Raw genomic sequence first — 17,677 nt, 5'->3', positions numbered from 1 at the left:
ATACACACTTCTTACAGAACTGTGCTTAGGAAAACTCCATTTGCTGAGTGCCACTGAAGGCATACTGAAGGCATATTTTGCTAAACTGCTGCTCCGGCTACTTTGCTTGGAAAATCTACAACCATAGGGCAGAGTTGTTTATTGGATGAGCAGAAAAGAAAGGTATGCTTGTGGCAATGTGAAAGGTTCAAGGTCTTTCCAAACCCCCCAAAAAACCAAACCCACTGCTGTGGAGTCATTCTGACTCATAGCGACACTATAAGACAGAGTAGAACCACCCCACAGGGTTTCCAAGGAGTGCCTGGTGGACATGAACTACGACCTTTTGTTTAGCAGCTGTAGCTCTTAACCACTACCCCACCAGCATTTCCCAAGGTCTTTCAAACCATATAAAAATGGACCTGCAGAAATGTTTAAGTGTTCTCAGGATGCAAAGTTGGAGTTGAAATGCGACATCATACCATTTGCTAAAAGTGTACACAGACATCTCTTAAGGTTAAACCTGGTACCCGGATACACAAGGAAGCCCCCAGACGCAGCTTGTTGGCCTTGTCCCATATCATCTCATGATCTGCTCATGTGTGAACTTCACAAGAGTCACATTGTTCCTAGTTTGGTATTAAGCATTTGCTCATATTCCCCCCCAATTTTATCTTCATGGTCTTTTAAGAGATGCTCACATATTATTCCAACTTGTCGGAGGGTGAAGGTGGGCTGGTCCTTCTTCATCAGGAAGAACCTGGAGAACTAGCTGCTGTGAGTGCCCACGAGTGAGGCAAACTTTCAGCTTCACTCTGATTAAGTACAACTTCTAAATGCCTCCACCTCTGATAACGACTATATTCTTGTTTAAAAAAAAAAAACCCAAACCCATTGCCGTTGAGTCGATTCCGACTCATCGCGACCCTATAGTTTTACGTTCTGGAAAACGCGCTCTGGAGTTGGAAGGCGCCGCTTGCTGCCGGGCGGGGCGGACCGCTGCAGAGTCGTCTGAAGCGGCGGCGGGGGCGGTCGGCGTCGGGGCTCTGAGGCCTAGAGTCGCGCCGGGCAGAGGGGCGCCGCGCCGCCGCTACGGGGAGCCGGGGCTCTGAGGCCCAGAGTCGGGCCGGGCAGAGGGGCGCCGCGCCGCCGCTACGGGGAGCCGGGGCTCTGAGGCCTAGAGTTGGGCCGGGCAGAGGGGTGCCGCGCCGCCGCTACGGGGAGCCGGGGCTCAGCAGCGCCGCCTGGAACTCCACGGGCCGCTACGCCGTCGCCCGGCACGCCTGCAGCTTAGAGCCCGAGAACCGAGAGCCGACTGAGTGGTAACTGAGGCCCAACCTCCGCCTCCTCAGCCGGCCTCACAGGGCAAGCCGCCCACCTTCTATCCTTCTCACCCATCCGGGCTTAGACAGTTTGCACCAAACCACCTCCGTACAGGGCTGCCCTCCTCAGCCCTGCTTGGGTTTTACACCTGCCCTGGGTTGTGGTGCCCAGTTCCCCACACCACAGATGCCTACCTGGTTTAGCACCACCAGATGGCTTTTGGGCTGAATTGTTTAGGAAAGGTAGGGAAGCGAAGAAAAGGAAGACGAAGACCCCCACTGTATTTTAAGTCAATATCCCTTGTTATCATACGGAGAATGGTTGGAAGGGGGCAGAAGTAAAGCAGTTAGAAGCTTACTGCAAAAGGTCAGTAAGCCTGATTTTAGAGGCTGGCAGCTGAGGGAAAAAGAAGATATTTGGAGGGTTTAAGGACCTTTCTGTTGGAGAGTATGTGGGAGGTGAAGGAAAAGTAGAAACTACAAAGAACTCTTAGGTTTTGACTACAGAAACGGATTAAACCACAGTGCCCTTTACTAAAATGGCAAAGGGATTGGGGGTGGGTATGGCATGTGTTGGAAACCCTGGTGGCATGGTGGACAAGTGCTATGGCTGCTAACCAAAAGGTCAGCAGTTCGAATTCACCAGGCGGTCCTTGGAAACTCCGTGGGGCAGTTCTACTCTGTTTTGTAGGGTTGCTATGAGCCGAATTGACTCCACAGCCGTGGGTTTGGTTTTGGTTTGGTATGGAGTGTGTTGAGAAGAATCAATCATTGTTTTTCAGACAAGTCAAGCATAAGATACATGTAAGACATCCAAGAGGAGCTGTTTAGGCATATGGATATGGAAATGAAGAACCCAACATAGAAGCCTGGGCTGATAATATAAATTGGAGGATCATGAACATAGAGGGACAGCATCTAGGACTGACCCCTTAGTAATCCCAACAATCAGATGCCAGGAAGTAGAAAGAGACCTAGCAAAAAGGCTTGAAAAAGTGAGGCCAGAGAGGCAGAGGAAAATCCAGAGAAACAAAAGTGCTACCACTGAACTAAGAGGGAAACATGTTTCAAGAAGACAGCAATGGTTGATTGTATCAAATATTGTCGAGAAGGCAAAAAATGAGATGCCAAATGTCTGCTGGATTTGGAAGTAAGGTCATTGGTGATCTTGACAATATTAAAGTCAGTGGAAGGGCTGGGGAAGAAACCAGATCTTAGTGAATTGAATAGTGAGAGGGAGACCAGGAAATGGAAATGTGATATGGGATAACTCTTTTGAGAGGTTTGGATCTGTCATGGATTGAATTATGTCCGCCCCCTCCCCCCCAAAATGTGTGTATCAGTTTGGTAGGGCCATGATTCCTGGTATTGTGCAATTTTCCTATATGTTGTAAATCCTGCCTCTATGGTGTTAATAAGGGAGGATGTGCGGCAATTGTGTTAGTGAGGCAGGACTCAGCTTACAGGATTCGACTGTGTCTTGAGGCAATCTCTTGAGACACAAAAGATAGAAGCAAGCAGAGAGACAGGGGGACCTCATACCACCAAGAGCAAAGCATGTCCTTTGGACCTGGGGTCCCTGTGCCTGAGAAGCTCCTCAACCAGGGGAAGACTGATGACAGGAAATCTTCCTCCAGAGCTGACAGACAGAGAGAGCCTTCCCCCTGGAGCTGACACCCTGAATTTGAACTTGTAACATACTAGACTGTGAAAGAATAAACTTCTCTTTGTTAAAGCCATCCATTTGTGGTATTTCTGTTAAAGCAGCACTAGATGACTAAGACAGGATCTGAATAATAGGACAGACAGGTGCTTTAGATGAAGAGGTATTTTGGGTCAACAATGAGGTATTTTAAGATGTCTGATATTGGAATGTTTGTATGCTGAGGATAGTAATCTGGGAGGAAGAGACTGATAAAGCAGAGTGAGGAGAAATAACCTAAACGGAGACATTTTGAGGGCGATGAGGGTTGTTATCACAAAGATAAGTGGAGGACTGGCCTTTGATATAACTGATTTCAGTGGTAACTGGGAAAGAAAGTTGTGATGGATGAAAAGATGGATACGTTTGTAGTGTAGTAAATTCGAAATTTTAAGAACATTTTCTTATATATTTTTTCTTTACTACCATCTGGGTTTTTCTTCCCTTGTGCACCCACGACTATAAGGCTAAATTAGAAAGCATGCTTTCGCAGGGAAGAAGTGGAGGATACTGCCCAGAGTAAAGCAGAAAGAATAGAAGACGAGGAGGAAGTGATGTGAGGGGAGTTCCTGCCAGGCAGGCAAGGGAAGTATAAAGCGCTCTGGCCCTGGAAAGAGACTCCAGAGGGAAGATGTTTAAAAGGAAGAATCAGTCACACAAGTCCTCTTAGTGTCTAGCCTGAGAGTATGATATGTTGGAAAGTTCCGAACAGGGTTCCAGGAAACAGAATCTGGAGCTCTGGTGTATACTTCCTTGAGGGATAGCTTGGGGTGGCTGAAATCCTCTCAGATAAGCCCTACATGCGGCATAACATCACATCTAATAAGGCACAGGAGAGAAATTCAGGCTGGAAGAGATGTCAGAGAGCTGCCTCTCAGAGGCTCTCCATCAACACAAAATCATTCCGAAGGCATGAGAAAGCAGCTGAGTTTCCAGCTTCCTGTGAAGATGGAGCTGCTGAGAGGAATAGTCGCTCAGGATAAGCCTGAGGTGGCAATGTACACCAGGGCATCATCTGTGGATACTGCAGGACAGACAGGAGCAGACCAGAATGACCCATCCTTTAGCAGGGATCAGTGAAGACTTAAAGGACTCCAAGTGGTTTGCTGTGAATGATAGGAAAGATGGTGTCCTGTGATAGGAGAGACAGGCCTCTTCCCCCTCTTTGTAAATGCACGTGAACTTCATCTGTGTCTGGATGGTGCCCCGGGACCAGAGGAAAATTGAAAACACTCTGAAAGGTTGCATAGTTACCCCAAAGAGAGTATTTAACCAAAAGACCTTTTTAAGTTAAAAGAAACGAAGTTACTTTTAGTAGTCCCTGGGTGGTACAAATGGTTAAGCACTCAACTACTAACCTAAAGGTTGGTGCTTTGAACCTACCCAGAGGCACCTCAGAAGAAAGACCTCGCAATCTGTTTCCAAAGGTCACAGCCTTGAAAACCCTGTGCAGTGCTGTTCTATTCTGCAACGCATGGGGTTGCCATGAGTCGGAATCAACTCGACAGCAACTTTTTTTTTTACCCTTTATTTATTAATTTTCAAGATAAGAGATTGGTTCCTATCATCCTCTGAAGGCAATCAGTTATTAAAAAAAAATTATCATTAAGGACTCATGTATTTAGATATATTTTATAGGTTTCAATCTGTTGAAAATGTTCTTTAAAAAAGAAGTCTTTTATTGTTTTTGTTTTTTTTTAAGTTACTTTTAATGAACTTATTTTCATGGAAACTCTTGAGAAAGATGAAGTCAATTAGAGAAAAAAAAAGTCACCATTTCCCCTCACTTGAACTGTAGCATACCTTTTGACACCAATGTGGTTTAAGTGTGTTGGTGCAAAAAAGGTGAGCGAGGTTGCATCTTACAGCTTCCATTTTGCTCATAAAGTATGAGGTGTGAGTGCCAGTTAAAAAAGAGGGCAAAGAGGTATGTGGGGTTTAAAAAAGAGGAGAAGGTATACAATTGTTACCTCAGGGGATCCAAAATGCTAATTAGTATCTTAAAGTCTCTGAGAAGCCCTGCATTGCAAAAAAGACACCTGTTTAAATTTATAGACAAGCTTGAAGAGGATTCAGGTTCTGTGGGTCCTGAAGCTTATACAATTTGGGGCCTTCTTTAAGAAAAAGATTACAAAATTATGAATATAAAGTTAAGAACAGAGGCTTGGAAGGAACCCATGCAAATGAGAGTCTCAGAAGCTTATGCTTCTTTAGCGTAAGCTAAACTGACCAGGGTCTTCCCAGAGGATGATAGGAACTGGAAATCCTGGTGGTGTAGTGGTTAAGTGCTATGGCTGCTAACCAAAGGGTCGGCAGTTCGAATCTGCCAGGCGCTCCTTGGAAACTCTATGGGGCAGTTTTACTCGGTCCTATAGGGTCGCTATGAGTCGGGATCGACTCGATGGCACTGGGTTTGGTTTGGGGTTTTACATGTTAAATAAAGGGTTTGCAGATGGGAAGACTTTTTTCTCTTCCACTCCTACTCATAACCCTCAGAATAGGTTTACTAACACAAAGTTGGGAAGTGCTAACGTAGACTTTTCCTAACTTATCTCTCTCCACCTCTCAACTCAAATATGAATTTATCATTTCACAGCTGCTATTTTTCTAGAACAACAGGCTCATACCCGCAGTATATCTATCTCTCTTCATGACTTAGAGTCCAGCCTCTCTAGATCAGTGTCTGTAATCAATTGAATTGTGTCCCCAAAATGATACGTTGAAGTTCTAACCCCCTGTGAATGTGACCTTGTTTGGAAGAAGGCTTCGAAGACAGTACAGGTTAACACGAGGTCATACTGAAGTAGGCTGGGTCCTGATCCAATATGAGTGACATTCTTATAACAACAGGAGAAGATACAGATGCAGAGAGAAGGCGACCATGTGAGGATGATGCAGAGAGCGGAGTGACCCATCCACAACCCAAGGAAAACGAAGAATTGCTAGGAACCACCAGAAGCTAAGAAGAAGCAAGAAAGGATTGTTCCCTAAAGCCTTCAGGGAGAGCTTGGCCCTGGCATCACCGTAATTTCAGTTTCTTAGCTTCCAGAACTGTGAGAGGATAAATTTCTGTCGTTTTAAGCCACCTAGTTTTTGGCACTTTGTTACAGCAGCCCTAGGCAACTAACTTAGGATCTTTCAAACTTTGACTACAACTCACAATAAGAAATATATTTTATATTGTAACACCATACCCATATATACCACTGAAAAACATTTCACTAAATAAATATTATTTCTTTGTGCAATGTATGCTAATATTTTCTATCTAATATTAAAAAATTTTTTTTTCAGTTGACATCCAGTTGATTCCGGTTTATGGTGGCCCCATGTGTTGCAGAGTAGAGCCGTGTCCCACAGAGTTTTCAAGTCTTTGACCTTTTGGAAGCACATCGCCTGGCCTTTCTTCCCTGAGCCTTCAGGTGGATTTGAACTGCCAATGTTTTGGTTTGTATTTGAGTGCTTAACTGTTTGCACTACCCAGGGACTTCTATCTAATATATAAACCAAAGCCAAAACAAACCTAGTGCCATTGAATCAATTCTGACTCACAGCAACCCTATAGGACAGAGTAGAACTGCCCCATAGAGTTTCCAAGGAGCGCCTGGTGGATTCTAACTGCTGACCTTTTGGCTAGCAGCCAGGGTTTCCATCTAATATATAGCATATTTAAAAATAATTCTAGTTGGGACCCACTAAAATGGGAGGACTTATTTAACCCAGCAAGTTGAGAAATGCTCTCTGGTTATTATTGTACCCCTCAGAGGTCTTTCATGCTGCTATTCTTTGCTTATATGGTGCCCTCACTCTGGATCACCCCTAACTTCTATGATTTTGGAAATTCTCCAAATTAAACTGTAATTCTACCTTTCCTGTAAAGCTAGCTGGGATTGAAATGTGTCCCCCCAAAATATATGTTGAATTCTTGACCCTCGTGCTTGTGGATGTGATCCTGTTTGGAAATATAGATATTCTTTTTGTTACATTAATACAGTCATACCAGTGTAGGATGGATCTTAAACCTAGTCACGTCTGAGTTATCAGAAGGCTGTAATAGACACAGAGACACACACACAGAGGAAGACAAATGCCAAGGAACACCAAGGATCTCTGGCAGACCCGAGAAACTAGAAGAAAGGCCCACAAAAGGAGTTAACACAGCCGAGACCCTGATTTGGACTTCTAGCTTCCAGAACTGAGAGAAAATAAATTTCTGTTCTCTCATCGCTGATAGTATTTCTGTTATGGCAACGCTGGGTAACTAAGACACCATCCATTAACTCCTCTGTCCTCTCATGCATTTTATGCGTACATTTCCATGGCAGAGACTTTATTCTGCTTTTGATTAGAGTGATCTATTTAAAATCCAGCCTTCTTAATTGTAAAGTTCTGGAGGGCAGGACCATGTCTGAATCCGATGTGGACACTTATATGAATCCTACAGCATCCAGCACCCTGTACCTTACAAATTTTTAAATTAGGAGAAAATAATATTTGCTCTTAGGGTTGTTGTGAGGATTAAGCAAGATAATACATTTAAATAATAACAGTATCACTAACATTTATTATGCTTTGTTTTCCATATGAAGAATAAGTTTAGAAACTTGAAGCAATTGCTTAAGGTTACATGAATAGTAGCTGGTGGAGCCAGAACACAAGCCAAGCCCTGATATCTTAGCCACTATGTTATTCTCTGTTAGCAAAGGGTTTAGCCCATAGGAAGTCTTCAGTAATTGGGGGCTATTATTACCATCTAACAAAAGAGTGTTGGATTGAAACTGAATGAGTGAATTTGGCAGAAGCTGTAGATTTGTCTGTAATAGCCTTTAGGGCTACGGATAATTCCATTCATCATTCTGCTTTAATTTGCTGTTTAATCTGCTGTTTTATTTTTCTGTGTGAATGACTGTGACTATATGATTAAAAATCACCAGATCAAGAAAATGAATTTACTGTCTTCAGTAGTCTTAACGACCACATCTGATTAACTGCAAGACTGATTCAACTATGCACAAATTAGATATTAAGATAGATGAAAAGAATCCAGTTTGACCAAAAAATGATTTTGAGACTGCATAGATAAAACTGATTTTCTTCCTTTGTGCAATTCAGTTCAATTCAAACTTTCAAATATACAGTACAAAGCACTGCAAGGAAGAGCAAGGAAAATAAGCACCATCCCTTGTTGCCAAGGAGTTTATAATCATGCGTGAGTCTCTTGGGAGGTGAAGGATAGAGAGAACAAGGTATTTATATAGATAGCCCTAACATAAGGCAGGGTAAGATCTGTTTCATGAGGCTTCAATGAGTCCTGAGATTCAAAGGCGGAATACATTATTTCCACAATGAGGGAATTGTCAAGAGCAGAGATGTTGAAAGACTGGAGATGGGCAGGTGTGATTCTGGCTCTCAGAATGAAAATTAGGAGTTCTCGATAATCACTCCAGATCAGTGGGGATTTCATAGATTCAAAGACTCGAGGAATAGATGGTGGGGAGAGCTTACGTACAAAAGGAATCTGGTGATCACTAAATCTCACTGAAGAAGTCATATCAAACCAATGTTTTTGAGGGGAGTAGGAAGCCCTGGTGGTACAGTTCTGCTGGTACAGCTCAGCTGCTGACCAAAAGGTCGGCAGTTGGAATCCACCAGCCACTCCTTGGAAACTCTATGGGGCAGTTCTACTCTGTCTTATAGAGTCACTATGAGTCAGAATCGACTAGACAGCAATTTTTTTGTGTGTGTGGTTATTGAAATGTCTCTGGGTGACACCAACAGTTAAGTACTCAGCTGCTAACAAAAAGGTTGAAGGTTCGAGTCCACCAAGAACGGGCTTCAGAAGAAAGGCGAGGCAATCTGCTTCCAAAACATTAGCCATTGCAAACCCTATGGAGCACAGTTCCACTCTGACACACATGAGGTAACACATGGGGTTGACATGAGTCAGAACAGACTTGATGACAACTGATTTTCTGGATGATTATTAAATTGGTACACATGAGAAATGCAACATAGAAAGCAGCCAAATTTCAGCGTATTCTTGGGAACAAAAATCAAGAAAAATGAGACACATTAAAATTGAACAATTTTATCCAAAAGATGCTAATTAATAAATGGATATTACCATGAAGAATACTCTTTAGTGTCTTTTCATAGACCTCTAACCTTAACCCTGTTTGATGAATATTTAAGCAGCAACTTGAATGAAAATATAGAAGACATGTTTATTCATCTGCAGATGAACCAGAGTTGGAAAGAAAGACAAACAAACAGTGAAAAAAATCAGGATCTAAAGTGATCTTTAGTGGGTTGAATGATGGCTCAAATATAGCAAGATAAATTTCAGTAGTCTTAATCTTGGTCCGAAAAGCCAACAGTACATGCAAAAAATGGCAGGGATGTGACTTGGTCACAGCAAAACAATCTTCTGGTTTTAATTAGTTGACTATTATGAGTCAACAGTACTACGTGATCACTGAAACAATCATCATCACCACTACCACCACCACCACCAACACTAACACCACCGTGACCACCACCATCATGACCACCTCCATCATCATCACTACCACCGTGACCACCACCACCATCACCGTTAGCACTACCACTACCACCACTACCACCATCACTACCACAACAACAATTTAATGAGCTCTTAGTCTGTGTTCCTGGAATGTGGTTCCTGGAAACAGTCTCCAGACGGGAGGGAGTAGCTCCACTAATCACGTCACACTCAGAACAATGTGTAAAGTTCTGTGTGCCACAAGTACAACCTTGAGAATGATCAGGGAACAGCAAACTATATGGGTGAAGAAACCCAAAGCTGTGTTATATTCAGAAAATTTAAAAGCCCTGGAGTTGGTTATTCTGAAGCAAAAAAGTCTTAGCAAAAACGTGATAAAAGTATCCAAGTTGTCCAAAGGCTATCACATGGAATGGCAATTTAATTTCTTTTATAGTGCTTCAAAAGACAGAACTAGAACCAATAACATTAATTATAGGGATATAGATTTTAGCTTATTAAAGAATTTTATCATGGCTAGAGATGTTTGAAAATAGAAAGCATGGTTTCTGCTGTAGTGAGTTTTTGTTTTTTTTTTTTAATCACTAGGATATTCAAGTATGGGCTCACTGGGGGTTTGCACCAGGACTTTGAGTATCTGATAGGTAGTTTGACTTTAACTTTTCTAATTCCTAGACTGATATCGTGGAGGGTAGTGGGAGCCTGGGGGTTCAGAGGATGCCACAGATGCATTCCCATCAAAGAGGTGGTTGTATAGTGAAGGCAATGGGTCAATAATGTGGAGGTAGTTGTAAGGGCTTTGCTGATCCCTGCTCAGGGTTCAGCCATGGGTTGCAGGGTGGGAGAAACAGAGAAAGTGATACCACTGAGACATCCCCACTGTCATGGAGGGTAAAGGGAAAGGCACGTGTTAGCCACTAGCAGGTAGAAGATATATATGAAGCAAAGTTTGGTAACCCCAGAAATTGTTTATGAGAGAATGGGGACACGGGAAGCTGTTAGAATGATGGTGGTGGGGATCTGAAGAGGGGGAGTCTGAATTGGAAAGCCTAAGAGCCTTGGAACAGGTGGCAGGAGTCTAGACTGTGGCAGGAGTCTAGACTGTGGCAGTAGTCACAGGTAATGGGAATGAAGAGAGCAGGGGCTAGAAGACAAGTTTGTCATGTAGGTAACAAGAGAAGTACTGAGTAGCAGGATTTAGTTCATAGAGATGCCTCTAGAACTTTGTTGCTCTCCTATGCTCACCCTCAATTTCCATACAATAGGAAGGTGGGCTCTACTTTGCACTAGTTTTCAGTGAGCTTGAGCTCTCTCGTCCAGTGTCAATGTAGGAATGGAAACAAGACATCAGGAGCCGCCCTTTCTCCCCTTGGAGGCTTCATATTTGCTTTTCTGGTTTCTTATTTGGGGAACCAAATCTAGAATAAATCCTAAGTGTGTTTGGCATTCTGGCAGACCGTTAGAGAAGATTTCAGACATTGTGGAGCAAAGGAGAGGAGGCTGGAATGCCCCATCACAGGAGCAAATGAGGCGGTAAAGCACAGTTCTTACCATGAGAGCCATGTGAGGTTTTTATAAAAAACATCAAACCTTTGAGGGTTAATATGTTGTTTTTGTGATTCCAGGGCCTAGCACAGGGCCTGGCACATCGTAACTGGACCTTGATAAATGTTATATGGTGGCTAGAGAGCTGGATCAATGCATGAAGTTACCATTCCTAGATGGTTGATTCCCAAAGTAGAACATTCTGGTCAACTCCACCCTTCCTGTTCCCATTCTACCTCAGCCAGGGTGGACTCAGAAAACTTAGATGCTGGATTTAAGGCAAATTTCTGAAGCATAGGTTCTGAAATCAGAAGAACTCACAGGTCAACGAGGGTTTCTTTTCACAGTGTAAGAAATTCTGTGGTAGTCAGGGCTGGCTTTAGTAGCAAGTATAGAATGTTCGTGTAACAAACGGAGGGTCTCTGAACACTTTAATGTGAGCATGACCTTTAAAAGATCCTTGTGCAGTGTGTGATTTTGTAAACTTACGCAATTCTTGCTGAAGGCATTGAGACCATCTGTAGATGGCATTTAAAGAGATGATGAGTTTTCTTCTCACATTCGATTTGGACTTCAATTCTTAGCCATTGGGCAGAATTTGCCTTCTCTGCTAAATAGCCATATTTTGCTTGTCATGGAATCTGAAAGATTACCCTGCGTACAACTGCATAATGTACTTGTCTTTCTTTTCTTTAAAATGATATTTTTTACAAAACAATTCTATCATTCTTATAGCCCCAAATAGTCAAGTTTAAAAGTACAGGAAGGCTTTGTGAAGACCTTGTGTCATTTTAATTTGTTTTCAAAGTTGCTTACATAAAGACTTCACAAGGGCATTCTGTTCTAGCTACTAGGGGGGCAGGGATCGCCATACCCTCTTGACTGTTAGAAAAAACATTCTTTCTAATGTCACCATTCCTGGCAGAGCAAGGGTTGACTTCCTGTGCCCCTTCTGCCTGTACAATTTTTAGGCAAAGAAAGTAATTTTCACTTCTGTACCCCAGACTATAAAAATTACAGGTGCTGTACGTATTCTATCCATCTTTCTATCCCTCATCCTATTCCTACTCTCTGGCCTGGTGCCTGGTCTGTAGCTGGCCTTGAGTAGTATTTATTTATCTTGAAGGAATTCTACTAGATCAAGTTCTGCCCAGGAGACCTTGTGTGATTAATCTAGAAACTATTTTCATTATTAGATTTGTATGAAAACTAGATTCCTCATGAGACTTAAATGCGAAAATCTATCCTCTTACTTATTAGGAGTCAGAGAGCTCTGGCTTGGAATAAACCTAATAAATGCTATCCTACCCTCTGTTGGTCATTACTTTGAATCATCTTGTGACTGCCAGGGAACCCTAAGCCGCACATGTAGAGAGAGCCTAATAGGATGGATAACAGGGGAGCAGAAAATCTGATTAAACAGACAACTCAGCTTAATCAGAAAATAACCACATAGGCTGGACACAGACCTACTGGTCTCAGCCTATTGCTGCAGGAAGCCCTTCCCCATAAGCTGTTTTTTCACTTAATCTCCATCGTTTCTCTCTCTCTCAATATCCTGGTCTTGAGTTTCCAACAAGCCTGATGGGTGATAATTGTGATTTTGTTACAAGATGCAAAAGCAATTCTGGCTGTGTGGCAGGGCTAAAAAAGACATCTGTGTAAATATGTTTGGATTTGTAATCTCATCCCAGCCCCAGCCTACAACTTTTGATAGGATTAACTGCAAGACGAGTGCCCAGGTGAATTTGCACTGATTAAAGCCCCTGTGAGCCCCTGGTGGGTTAATCAGACTATTATATTTGGGTTGCCCAGCATGAGAGGTGTGTCCTTGGGAAAGCATTGTGAGGGAGTGTTCTCTTTGTGCAGAGGAGTATCAGTGACCATAGGTGAACTTCATGTCTTTCATCACAGGCTTATTTTCTGAAATGAACCATGAAAATGACCTAGCCAAATGGGGAAACAAGCTGACCCATGGGAAGACCCTGGTCAGAAATGGAGAAGTAGTTAGCATCCTGTAAATGCAAGATGCCTCTACCTGATGTAGGCTATTGACTAATCTTCTCCACCCAGAGGCAGGAAAACTTGGTTAGAGCATTTCCACTACAAAGGACACATGAGAGGGCATTGGATTTCTTGGACATTGAGAGAACTTGGGTCACAAAAAATATCCTAATGATGTGTCAAGCCTCTGTCAATACCCACCAAGTGAAGAGGAGAACAGACGTGTGAAGCAATAGCCAATTAACTGAGAGTTAGCTAAAAGGGATCAAGGTCCTGGGTTATCTGGGCAGCTAACTGCCCCTTCTTTCCGGATACCAGATACATTGACTTCAGGGCACATGTTCTAAGTTGCTTGTACAGATCTGGCCTGCAGTGTGAGCTAAAGAGCTCACCGTAGCTGTCAGCAGGATGCTGCACTGTAGGGAATACAAGACTGATAACTCTAAATGGTAGACAAATGTGTTGTTGTTGCTTGCTATCAAGTCGGCTCTGACTCATGGCAAGCCCATGCACAACAGAATGAAATGTTGCCCAGTCCTGTGCCATCGTTATGATTGTTGGTATAATTGTGTCCATTGTTGTGACCACTTAGGGGGTTCATCTTCCAGCACTATGACCCATGCTGAAACCTGTTCACCATGGGTAACCCTGCTGGTATTTGAAATACTAATGGCATAGTTTCTAGCATCATAGCAACACTTAAGCCACCACGGTGTGACAAACTGACAGATGGGTGGTGGTAGCCATGTATGTTCTGATTTAACTTATTAGAAGGAGATTTGTCTTCGACTTTGGCCTCTTGATTGAAATCTTGTTTGCAGGGCAGATTCATCTTCTGCGAGACCTTCAGCTTATACAATTTTAGAGATTCTCTTTAAGAAAAAGAATATACATTTGGTACCTGAGTTTCAAACAAAGTTAAACATACACCTACTCTATGACCTAGCAATTCCACTCCTAGGTACATAGCCCAGAGAATTAGCATATGTCCATAAACAGACTAGTACTAGAACATTCACAGCCTTGAACTGGAAACAACCCAAATGTCCATCAACAAGCAAATGCATGAACAAAAGAGGTATATTCACAGAGTGGAATACTACTCAACAATAAAAGGAATGAACTACTGGTACATGTAATCATGAGGAAACACTTTCCAGACACTAAACTTGGTGAAAGAACCAGACAAATGATTCAACAGTTTGGTGGTTTCTTGTAAAGTTACACATACACTTACTATACAATCCAGCCACCCCACTCCTAGGTATTTATCCAAGTCAAACAGAAACTATGTTCACACTAAAACCTGTGCATGAATGTCTAGAGTAACTTTATTTATAATAATCCAAACTGAAAGTCAACCAAATATCCCTCAACTGGGGATGAATAAATAATCTGTGATAATCAATACAATGGAATCCAACTCAATGCAATAATCAATACAATGGAAAACCAGACTCAGAAAGCTACGTATATACTGTATGATTCCGTTTATATGATATTCTTGAAGAGAGAACATATACAGTTTTATTTGCATGATATAGAACTTTTGGAAGTTCATGTTTGTCAAAAGTCAACTAATTATACCCTCAACTGTGTGCATTTTACTGTGTATAAATTAAATCTTAGTAAGAAAAAAAAAGTGTGTTGAGGGGGGACAGGGCCCTAGAAAGGCCTGAGCAAATGAAGGCTCTTGAAGCTTCAACTTCATGAACCTCACAGAAAAGCCATCTGTGCTTGTCTTTCTGGATGCTTCTCCTGCAGCAGAGCCTGTATAAGTTATCGAAACCACAAGGGAAACAGCTCGGGGAGAAAAACCCTGAATTAGAAACAGGGGACTATTCACCAGAAGAGTTAACCATGAGTATACATGAGCGTCCACATAAAACTTCTTCCCATCTCTTAAAATCACAGATTCATAGTGCTGGTAGTAGAGAGTAGCAGGGTCCTTTTTTCTCCGGGAATTCTACCACATAACTTGATAGCATGGGTATCTGTTTATTAGGCAATGGGAATCATTCCTCCTGGCTGAGAGACTGACTATAAGGGAGACAGGTCCTTTTATTAATCAGTAAACTAAGTTGTGGTAAGAAATAGACACAAACATGTAAACAGGCTCAATACAATAGATGTTAGCCAGAACTCAGTCACCCTGAATGGGAGGGGGGCTGGAAAATGAAGTTTAGGTGTGTCCCAGGAAGAAGGGAAGAATGGATTTTGGTGGATACCTTGAAACCATCCAAAAATAGAAAATGATGCCTTCAACTGCTTTGCTTATCAATGATTTGGCTATTAAATCTGGGATACTATTCACATCTCTACTATTTTTATCAGTGATTTTGACCATTCATAACTTTTTTGATAGAATGATAACAGAGAAGAGCAAAGAAGGTGAAAAACAGTAAAAGAAGGTTCAATAGTGAAGGCTAGAATGAGACTGATGAATTATTTGTGGATTTAATAACAACACAGCTCTCTTTGTTATCTATAATCATAGATAATTGATAGGGGTTGAAAAAATATTGATAAAGCTAAAATTCAATTTGATACAATTTAATAGGCAAATTAGGAACTATTAGATAGTGTAGCTGCTTTTCAGTTGATTTGAATTCATATCGCAGAATAGAATGAAATATTCCAGACAGTATAATGCTAACTGATGACCTCTTTCTAGGCTTTGCTAATAAACCAACCAAACCAAACCCAGTGCTGTCGAGTCGATTCCAACTCATAGCGACCCTATAGGACAGAGCAGAACTGCCCCACAGAGGTTCCAAGGAGCACCTGGCGATTCGAACTGCCAACCTTTTGGTTAGCAGCTGTAGCACTTAACCACTATGCCACCAGGGTTTCCAAGGCTTTGCTAATAGATGTTTTGAATGTCTAATGCATTAGAGTATGCACAGGGGACAGTAATGGCACTAGGAAAAAGTACTCCAAAGGAGTGATACCTTAAGCTAATACTCAGGCATTACTTATGAAAGATCCTAGTGGTAACTACTAATTCTTTACAGTAACATGTAGAGTTGCAATAAAAAGACTAACAAAATGCAGTCTATCACTAGGAGTATTGGAACAAGACACAGAGCATTATCTTACCTTTGTGTTAAAATATAGGGGTCCATAGCTGGGGTGCAATGTAAAGGGCTGGCTGCCAATCATTCAGAAAAGCATAAGGCTTCCTGAGATAGCACACCTAAGGGCAAGTAAGCAAGGAGACAAAAAGATAGCTCTGTGAAGGTAAATTACAAAAAAAGTAACATATTTTAGCCATAAGTAGTAAGTGCTCAATAAAAACTAACTCATTGGGTTTTTCTTGGTTGTAATCTTTATGGAAGAAGATCACCAGGGTTTTTTTTTCTCCACAGAGTCACCTTTTGCCAACCCTTGTAGGTGTTTATTGAATACATACACAAGTGAATAAAAATCCTATAGGGTATAGAATATAGATTTGTTCACTAAATGCTGCAAGTAGGAATTAAAGAGATAAATTTAGCACACTCTCCCCCAAAAGAAGTACTTTATACAATTAATAGGAAACCCAGGGAAGGTATTTCCTACATGAAATAATTAGTAGGACTGAGAGTATATAAATAAATTCATGATCACTATGTCACCATTAGAGGAATGCTTGAGGGAATCTTTTGAGATTGCTGCTAAAATGAACTACGATTTGGAGAAAGTTCTCCAAATTATGCTTTGCACAAACGGTCCCTCAATGTCACTGTCAGAAAGAGGATAATGGGCTGAGTGGTCCATGTGTCCACATGGTTATTCTTTTTGAAACCTGGGTGTTTAAAGCGAGGCCAGGCATGAACATTGGCAATTATTTCTCTCTTCAGCATTCCTAGTTGAGCCTCCTGAGGAGTGCTCCTTGATTGATGGCCTCGGATCTAAGAAGGCATCTATGATAATGAGGAGGGGGGGCACTCAAAAACTGGCTCTGTGTCCATCTGTGGCACAAGGCACAGTCCCAGGAATAATCACAATGGAGTTTCTCCAGCCTGGGTTGGGGGTGGGGGGTGGTGATCAATTAATGTTCAGAACAATCGAGAGAGCTGTGTTCTAGCTATTTTTGCTTGAGGTGTCTGTAAGGAATAGAGGGCAGAGTGGGGAAGGAAGGAGGGGGTAGAGAGAGAAGGGCAGCAAAGGGCATCTGGGGCCACCCCAGTGTGCTCATTGTTGTTAGTTGCTGTGATTCCGACTCATGGCGACCCCGTCTGTGCAGAGTAGAATTGTTCCATAGGGTTTTCAAGGCTGTGACCTTTCGGAAGCAGATCACCAGCCCTGTCTTCCGAAACACCTCTGGGTGGGTTCAAGCTACCAACCTCTTGTCTAGTGGTTGAGCGTGCAATGGTTTGCACCACCCAGGGACTCAGTCCCCAGTATGTACATCAACTTTTGTGCAAGAGAGCTGGACCCATAGGCTAAAAGATCGCCAAGTCCTATAAACAAAAAATGCATACTTGCCTGCTGGGGCACACACATACTGATGAGAAACACGACAGCCAGAGGCTGTCTGCGTGGCCTCCTAAAGGAGTCTGGGTGGGACTGTGAGAACACAGGAACCACCACGCCTATCTGCCCAGCTCTGGTGACAGC

At 42.4% G+C, this 17,677-nt stretch overlaps 1 pseudogene; it reads right to left on the bottom strand.

The window, feature by feature from the left end:
- Positions 1-496: 496 nt before the first annotated feature.
- On the bottom strand, positions 497-9,629 carry LOC100670592 (akirin-1-like; annotated as a pseudogene).
- Positions 9,630-17,677: the final 8,048 nt, after the last annotated feature.

The sequence above is a fragment of the Loxodonta africana genome, chromosome 6 (genome assembly GCF_030014295.1).
Source record: "Loxodonta africana isolate mLoxAfr1 chromosome 6, mLoxAfr1.hap2, whole genome shotgun sequence".
Classification (NCBI taxonomy): domain Eukaryota; kingdom Metazoa; phylum Chordata; class Mammalia; order Proboscidea; family Elephantidae; genus Loxodonta; species Loxodonta africana.
This window is presented reverse-complemented; position numbering and strand designations above follow the sequence as displayed.